Source organism: Rhinoderma darwinii, chromosome 10 (assembly GCF_050947455.1).
Source record: "Rhinoderma darwinii isolate aRhiDar2 chromosome 10, aRhiDar2.hap1, whole genome shotgun sequence".
Taxonomy (NCBI): Eukaryota; Metazoa; Chordata; class Amphibia; order Anura; family Rhinodermatidae; genus Rhinoderma; species Rhinoderma darwinii.
The window spans coordinates 57518559-57528568 of NC_134696.1; positions in this window are offsets into that span (position 1 = coordinate 57518559).

Genomic DNA, 10010 nt, shown 5'->3' on the forward strand with positions numbered 1-10010 from the left:
ATGGGGTCACAGCTGGGGAATTTCTACTGCACTGATACCTCAGGAAGTTTTGTACATGCGACTGCGCCCCAAAAGCCGAAAAGCGCACGTTCCCTTCAGAGCCTTGCCGTGTGCCCAAACAGCAGTTTTTGACCACATATGGGGTATTTCCCTACTCTGGAGAAGTTGCATTACAAATGTTGGGGTGCTTTTTCTCCTTTATTTGATGAGAAGATGAAAAATGTTTAGCTAAAGCTAGGTCTTATTTTCACTGCCCATTTCTAATAAAATCTATGAGACACCTGTGTGGTCAGAATGCTCACTACCTCCCTAGATGAATTCCTCAATGGGTGTAGTTTGTCAAATGGAGTCACTTTTGGGGAGTTTCTACTGTACTGATACCTTAGGGGCTTTGCAAAAGCGATATGGTGCCGAGAAACCAATCCAGCAAAATCTGCGCTCCAAAAGCCAAATTCTATGGAACACCTGTGAAGTCAAAATGCTCACTACACCCCAAGATGAATTCATTGTAGGGTCTTTTTTGAGGTGTTTCCTTTGTTTTGGCACCACAAGAGCTCTTCTAACCTGACATGTTGCCTAAAATATAATCTAATAAAAAGAAGGCCCCAAAATCCACTAGGTGCTCCTTTGCTTCTGAGGCCTGTGTTTCAGTCCAGCAGCACACTAGGGCCACATGTGGGATATTTCTAAAAACTTCAGAATCTGGGCAATAAATATTGATTTACGTTTCGCTGGTAAAACCTTCTGCATTACAGAAAAAATGATGAAATTGAATTTCTGCAAAAAAAGGAAATTTGGAAATTTCACCTCCACTTTGCTTCTATTCGTGTGAAATGCCTAAAGAGTTAGGCCTTATTCACACGACAGTGAAAAAAAATGTCCATTTAAAACTGATCAACTGTCAGTTTTTCATGGCCATTTTGCATCAGTGTGTCACTAAATTTTCATCCGTTTCAAGTCCATCTGTCCGTTTTTAATGGCCGTTTGACATCCATTTTGCATCAGTTTTTCATGGCCGTTAAAAAAACTGATGAATTTCATTGGTCAGTCTTTTTTTGTCCCAGCCCCCTGAAAACAACCAAAGGAAGGTCACATGTTCACCTAGACAATATTTACAGCCTCCCTGTAGATGATGCCACACACCTCCCTGTATATGATGCCACACAGCCTTCTTGTATATGCCACACGCCTCCCTGTAGATGATGCCACACGCCTCCCTGTATATGATGCCACACCTGCCTCCCTGTAGATGATGCCACACCTGCCTCCCTGTAGATGATGCCACACCAGCCTCCCTGTAGATGATGCCACACCTGCCTCCCTGTAGATGATGCCACACCTGCCTCCCTGTACATGATGCCACACCAGCCTCCCTGTATATGATGCCACACCTGCCTCCCTGTAGATGATGCCACACCAGCCTCCCTGTACATGATGCCACACCAGCCTCCCTGTACATGATGCCAAACCAGCCTCCCTGTACATGATGCCACACCAGCCTGCCTGTACATGATGCCACACAGCCTTCTTGTATATGCCACACGCCTCCCTGTATATGATGCCACACCTGCCTCCCTGTAGATGCCACACCAGCCTCCCTGTAGATGCCACACCAGCCTCCCTGTAGATGCCACACCAGCCTCCCTGTAGATGCCACACCAGCCTCCCTGTAGATGCCACACCAGCCTCCCTGTAGATGCCACACCAGCCTCCCTGTAGATTGTGCCACATACTCACGAGAGCAGCGCCGTCTCTCCTCTTCTTCACTTGTGGTCACTCGTCTGCACGGGATCTGGCAAGGCAGCGCGACGGGGCGATGACGTCATCGAGGCGCCTTCAAACCCATGAAGACGAGTGACCACACGTGAAGAAGCGCCGCAAACGTGAGTATGCCAACGATAGCCAGCAAGGGAACTAGTAGTTCCCTTGCCAGTCCCCATGTAACAGATCCGTTTTTAACGGTTGTTACATGTATTGACAGCCGTTAAAAACGGATCCATTGACTTCTATGGGGGCCGTCAGGCCGTTAAAACGGCCAAAAATAGGACATGTCCTATTTTTTGACGGCCATTATTCACGGGCCGTTAAAAAAACGGCCGTGTGAATGCACCCATAGAATATCATTGTTCTGAAAACGGCCATGTGAAAGCTGTTAAAAGGACGGCCATCGCATGGCCGTTTTTCACTGTCGTGTGAATAAGGCCTTAGGAAACTTTGTAAATGCTGTTTTGAATACCTTGGGGAGTGCAATTTTTAAAATGTAAAAGGTTTGAATAAATCATTGTATTTTTTTATTTTCAACTGCAATTATCAGAATTTTTTTTCCTTTTATTTTTTTAAAAGAAAAATTTCTCTTATTTTTTGAGATACACGTTTTATGTATCCTGGATATCTAGAAGGTGTTTATTTAGCTCAAATCAGAAAATGTCAGGTCAGCTGGAATGACGGCTTCGGCCAGACACACAAGGACCCTCTGTCCCCGAAGCCATCATTTCAGCTGATCGGACGGATTTGGGTTAGAGTGCCAGATACAGCTTATATGTATCCATTATACATATATATTTTTTTTTTAAAAACTTCTTCTAACATATTTAAGTAAAATACAATAAAATAAAATATTAATATACACTACCATTCAAAAGTTTAGGGTCACTTAGAAATTTCCTTATTTTTGAAAGAAAAGCACAGTTTTTTTCAATGAAGATAACATTAAATTAATCAGAAATACACTCTATACATTGTTAATGTGCTAAATGACTATTCTAGCTGCAAACGTCTGGTTTTTAAAGCAATATCTACATAGGTGTATAGAGGCCCATTTCCAGCAACCATCACTCCAGTGTTCTAATGGTACATTGTTTTTGCTAACTGTGTTAGAAGGCTAATGGATGATTAGAAAACACTTGAAAACCCTTGTGCAATTATGTTAGCATCGCTGTAAACAGTTTTGCTGTTTAGAGGAGCTATAAAACTGACCTTCCTTTGAGCTAGTTGAGAATCTGGAGCATTACATTTGTGGGTTCGATTAAACTCTCAAAATGGCTAGAAAAAGAGAGCTTTCATGTGAAACTCGACAGTCTATTCTTGTTCTTAGAAATGAAGGCTATTCCATGCGAGAAATTCCCAAGAAACTGAAGATTTCCTACAACGGTGTGTACTACTCCCTTCAGAGGACAGCACACACAGGCTCTAACCAGAGTAGAAAGAGAAGTGAGAGGCCCCGCTGTACAACTGAGCAACAAGACAAGTACATTAGAGTCTCTAGTTTGAGAAATAGACGTCTCACAGGTCCTCAACTGGCAGCTTCATTAAATAGTAACCGCAAAATGCCAGTGTCAATGTCTACAGTGAAGAGGCGACTCTGGGATGCTTGCCTTCAGGGCAGAGTGGCAAAGAAAAAGCCATATCTGAGACTGGCTAATAAAAGGAAAAGATTAATATGGGCAAAAGCACACAGACATTGGACATAGGAAGATTGGAAAAAAGTGTTATGGACAGACGAATCGAAGTTTGAGGTGTTTGGATCACACAGAAGAACATTTGTGAGACACAGAACAACTGAAAAGATGCTGGAAGAGTGCCTGACGCCATCTGTCAAGCATGGTGGAGGTAATGTGATGGTCTGGGGTTGCTTTGGTGCTGGTAAAGTAGGAGATTTGTACAAGGTAAAAGGGATTTTGAATAAGGAAGGCTATCACTCCATTTTGCAACGCCATGCCATACCCTGTGGACAGCGCTTGATTGGAGCCAATTTCATCCTACAACAGGACAATGACCCAAAGCACACCTCCAAATTATGCAAGAACTATTTAGGGAAGAAGCAGGCAGCTGGTATTCTATCTATAATGAAGTGGCCAGCGCAGTCACCAGACCTCAACCCCATAGAGCTGTTGTGGGAGCAGCTTTACCGTATGGTATGCAAGAAGTGCCAATCAAGCCAATCCAACTTGTGGGAGGGCCTTCTGGAAGCATGGGGTGAAATTTCTCCCGATTACCTGAGCAAATTAACAGCTAGAATGCCAAAGGTCTGCAATGCTGTAATTGCTGCAAATGGAGCATTCTTTGACGAAAGCAAAGTTTGAAGGAGAAAATTATTATTTAAAATAAAAATCATTATTTCTCACCTTGTCAATGTCTTGACTATATTTTCTAGTCATTTTGCAACTCATTTGATAAATATAAGTGTGAGTTTTCATGGAAAACACAAAATTGTCTGGGTGACCCCAAACTTTTGAACGGTAGTGTAGGTTAAAAAAAAAATACAAAAAGGTTAAAGGTTTACACAGACTATTTTAACCCTTTCACGACCGATGACGAAAATGAACGTCATGGTCGGCTGCTAGATCGCGCACCATGACATTCATTTTCGTCAGTATTTCAAACTGTCACTCTGTGTAAACACAGAGTGACAGACCCGCGCTGACAGCTGTCCTAGACAGCTGTCACATCAGCCTTGCCGGTCAGTGGACCATCGCCGCTGCTTTAGGCAATTAACCCCTTAAGTGCGGCGACGGATTGCCGTCGCCGCATTTAAGTGGTTTGAAGCACACTGGCAGCCTTCATGAAGTGATTGTGGGGGTGCCAATGCTTGTTGTGGCAATCAGATACTAGGCAATCGGAGGAACAGCCTCCGGCCGGTCCTCCTCGGCTTCCTGTCAGAGTGACCGTTACGTCACAATGACAGTTAGAGTACATTACACTACGTGTGTAGTGTAATGTACTCTAGCAGCGATCAAAGCTGCAAGTCTAAGTGTCCCCTAGAGGGACAAGTAAAAAAAAGTAAAAATAAGTAATAAAAATGTTTTTAAAAAAGTGTAAAAATAAAAGTTATAAGTTATATAAACACAAAATGCTTTTTTTTCCTATAATAAGATTTTTATTATAGAAAAAAAATGGACACGTTAAAAAAGTACACATATTTGGTATCACCGCATTCGTAACGACCCCAACTACAAAACTGTAATGTTATTTTTCCCACACGATGAACACCCCAAAAAAAATCAATTAAAAACTACGACAGAATCGCAATTTTTTTGGTCACCACCGCTCCCAAAATAAAGAATAAAAAATTATCAAAAAGTCGCATTTACCCAAAAATAGTACCAATAAAAACTTCAATCCATCCCGCAAAAAATAAGCCCTTACACAGCTTTTTTGACTAAAAAATAAAAAATTATGGCTCAGAATATGGTGACACAGAAATTATTTTTTTTTATAAATAAGTGATTTTATTGTGCAAACGCTAAAAAAAAGGAAAAAAACCTATATACATATGGTATCGCCGTAATCGTACCAACCCGCAGAATAAAGTAAAAATTTCATTTATAGCGTACGGTGAATGCCGCAAAAAGAAAACCTAAAAAACCGTGTCAGAATGCCTGTTTTTTGGTCAGGATTGCAAAAAAATGTAATAAAAAGTGATAAAAAAAAAATCACATGTACCCCAAAATGGTACCAATGAAAACTACAGATTGTCCCGCAACAAATAAGCCCTCACACGGCTCCGATGGTGAAAAAATAAAAAAGTTCTGGCTCTCAGAATATGGCGATGCAAATTGTGCAGGGTGTTCAAAAAGCGGATAAGATCGGCCGCCATTTATCAGTGCGACATCGGCCACATATCTATGAATTATTATTTATTTACCACATTATTCTACCCTCTTATTATGCCCTGATGTACGCCGCACAGATTACATACGCCCCCTCATTATAAACTGAAATACCAGCAATACCCCAAACAGAACAACTACCAAGCAAAATCTGCGCTCCAAAAGCAAAATGGCGCTCCCTCCCTTCTGAGCCCTGCAGCGTGCCCAAGCAGCAGTTTTCGCCCACACATATGACATCGCCATACCAGAGAGAACCCGCTTAACGTTTTATGAGGTATTTGTCTTCTGTGGCACAAACTGGGCGCAACATATTATGCACTAAAATGGCATACCAGTGGAAAATTGCAATTTTCACTTTGAACCATCCGCTGTGCACTAACCCCTTTGCGCACTATGACTTAATTGCCCGTCATGGTGATGCGGTTGATGTATGGAGCCGGCTCACGTGCTGAGCCCGCTCCATACGCTGCGGGTGTCAGCTGTACATTACAGCTGACACCCGGGACTAACGGACAGGTACAGCGATCGCTCTGTTACAGAAGCCTGTAAGAATAACAATATACTGCAATACATTAGTATTGCAGTGTGTTGTACCAGTGATCCAATGATCGCTGGATCAAGTCCCCTAAGGGGATTGATTAATAAAATGTGTAGAAGAATTATAGTTATTAGTAGTGAGAATTTTTTTTTTTTATAGTTAAAAATAAAAACACCTTTTCCCATTTTTCTTCTAAAGTAATGTAAAGTAAAATGAACAAAATTGGTATCGATACGTCCGTAAAAGGCCGAACTATTACAATATACCATTATTTAATTTGCACAGTAAACACCTTAAAAAAATGTAATAATTGAAACCGCCAAAATCGCTGTTTTATTTTTTTGTCACCTTAGCTCTAAAAAAAATTTTTAATACTTTTTAATCACTTTTTATGTGCCAAAAAATGGTACCGATAAAAACTGCAGCTCCTCCCGCAAGAAATAAGCCCTCACACCACTCTATTGATGGAAAAATAAAAAAGTTATGGCTCTTGGAAGGCGGGGAGTGAAAATCTAAAATAAGAAAGCAAAAAATGGATCAGTCCTAAAAGGGTTAATTCATTTCTAATGAAAAAACTTATGACCACATATGGGGTATTTCCATACACGGGAGAAATTGCCTTATAAAAAATGGTTGGTTTTTTTCCTCCTTTATCCCTTGTGAAAATGAGAAAATGCAACATTTTAGTGGAAAAAATTTTGATATTAATTTTCGCGCCCCAATTCTAATAAACTCTGCAAATGACTCGTGGGGTCTAAATGCTCACTATACCTCTAGAAAAATTCCTTGAAGGTTTTTCCAAAATGGGGTCACTTTTGGTGGCTTTCCACTGTTTTGGTCCCTCCAGTGCATTGCAAATGCGACATAGCACCGAAAACCATTCCAGCAACATCAGAAATCCAAATAGCGCTCCTTCCCTTCTGAGCCCTGCTGTGGGTCCAAACAGCAGTTTATTGCCACACATGGGGTATTGTCGTAATCGGGAGACATTGCTTTACAAATGTTGGGGTGCATTTTCTTTGTTATTCCTTGTAAATATAAAAAATTTCTATGTTGTTTCTGAAAAAAAGTACATTTTAATTTTTACAGACTAATTCCAATATATTTAGCGAAAAACCTGTGTGGTTAAAATGCTAACTATACCCCTAGATAAATACCTTAAGGGGTCTAGTTTTCGAAATGGGGTCGTTTATGGGGAGTTTCTATCGTTCTGGCAGCTCAAAGCTTCTCCAAATGTACAGTGGGGCCTAAAACATTTTCAAGCAAAACATGAGTCCTGAAAGCCTCCGGGTGCTCCCTTCCTTTGGTGCCCTGCCGTGTGTCCAAACAACGCATTAGGGCCACAATGTGGGTATTTTTTAAAACAGGAGAAAGAGGGTGATAGATTTTGTGGTGTGTTTCTTCATTTTCATGTTCGCTTTTCAAAGAAATCGGTCTTCAAACTAATACTTTTATGAAAAAAGTGAAATTATTATTTTTTTCACCTGTTATGCATTAAATTTAGCAAAAAACTGTGGGGTCAAAATACTTACTATACACCTAAATAATTACGTTATGTGGTCTAGTTTTCTAAATGGGGTCGTTTATGGGGAGTTTCTATCATTCTGGCAGCTCAAAGCTTCTCCAAATGTACGGTGGGGCCTAAAACATTTTCAAGCAAAATATGAGTCCTGAAAGCCTCCGGGTGCTCCCTTCCTTTTGGGCCCTGCTGGGTGTCCAAACAACGCATTAGGGCCACAATGTGGGTATTTTTGAAACCAGGAGAAACAGGGTGATAGATTTTGTGGTGTGTTTCTTCATTCTCATGGTCGCTTTACAAATAAATCGGTCTTCAAACTGATACTTTTATGAAAAAAAGTGAAATATTTTTTTTTTCACCTGCTATGTATTAAATTTAGCAAAAAACGGTGGGGTCAAAATACTTACTATACCCCTAGATAAATACCTTAAGGGGTCTAGTTTTCTAAATGGGGTCATTTGTGGGCGTTTCCATCTCTCTGAGATCTATGAGCTTCTGAAAACCTGGCTTGGTGCATGAAAACAAAATGTACTTCAAAATTTATGAAATTATTATTCAATTTGTAAGTCCTCTAAATTGCTGAAAATGTATTTTATTTTTTCAAAAGTGCTGCCAAAATAGAGTAAAGAGATGGAAATATATATTTCATTAAAAAAAATTGTACAGTATGTGTGTACATATGTGACATATTGCAGTTAAAAATAGGGAAAAATTTTAATTTTTACAAAATTTCTTCCATTTTTCTATTTTTTAATTAATTTCCGCAAATTGTTTCAGACTACTTTTACCACTAAAATAAAGTACAACATGTGACGAAAAAACAATGTCAGAATTACTTGGATATTCAAAACTTTCACAGAGTCATTCTCTGATAAAGTCAGACATACCAGATTTGACAAATCTGGCTTGGTCATTAAGGTACAAACAGGCCCGGTCATTAAGGGGTTAAGTTAATAAAAATGTGTGATAGTTTTTAACTGGATCATGCGTGGCACAAACACACAGGACCAGCTTATACACAAGCCGTCAGTACAGCTCCCCTGATGGAATTGAGTTTTCACATAATAATCCAGTTTATATGTATACAGGATAGATATAAGCTGGATATAATGGATGTTAAGAATATAACATCATTAAATAATGTAAAAAAATCACACATTTACATTAACATAAGAAATATAATTATTGTTATTCCGAAAAACTCTATAATCTAGAGGTGTACAGATACTTGAGTTGTGTTTTATGAAGCTACTACTTGAAATAATAACATAGTAACATAGTAACATAGTTAGTACGGCTGAAAAAAGACACATGTCCATCAAGTTCAACCAAGGGACGGGAAAAGGGAAGGAAAAATCTCTACACATAGGAGCTAATACTTTTTTGTTCTAGGAAATTATCTAACCCTTTTTTAAAGCCATCTACTGTCCCTGCTGTGACCAGCTCCTGCGGTAGGCTATTCCATAGATTCACAGTTCTCACGGTAAAGAAGGCTTGTCACCTCTGCAGGTTGAACCTTTTTTTCTCCAGACGGAGGGAGTGCCCCCTTGTTTTTTGAGGGGGTTTTACAAGGAATTGGATTTCACCATATTTTTTGTATGTGCCATTAATATATTTATATAAGTTACTCATGTCCCCCCTTAGTCGTCTTTTTTCAAGGCTAAATAGGTCTAATTGTTTTAATCTTTCCTCATAACTTAAATTCTCCATGCCCCTAATTAGCTTCGTTGCTCTTCTTTGTATTTTTTCCAACTCCAGAGCATCCTTTCTATGAACTGGAGCCCAGAACTGAACTGCATATTCTAGATGAGGCCTCACTAATGCTTTGTAAAGTGGCAATATTACATCCCTGTCCCTCTTTTAATACATGACAATATCCTGCTGGCCTTTGAAGCAGCTGATTGACACTGCATGCTGTTATTTAGTTTATGATTTACAAGTACACCCAGATCCTTCTCAACAAGTGAATCCGCCAGTGTAGCTCCCCCTAGGACATATGATGCATGCAGGTTGTTGGTACCCAGATGCATAACTTTACATTTATCTACATTAAACTTCATCTGCCAAGTGGACGCCCAAACACTTAGTTTGTTTAAATCTGCCTGCAATTCATGAACATCTTCCATAGACTGAACTATATTACATAGCTTGGTGTCATCTGCAAAAATAGAAATAGTGCTATTAATCCCATCCACTATATCATTAATAAATAAGTTGAATAATAGTGGTCCCAGCACTGAACCCTGGGGTACACCACTTATAACTAGGGACCATTCAGAGTAGGAATCATTGACCACAACTCTCTGGATACGATCCTTGAGCCAATTCTCAATCCAATTACCAG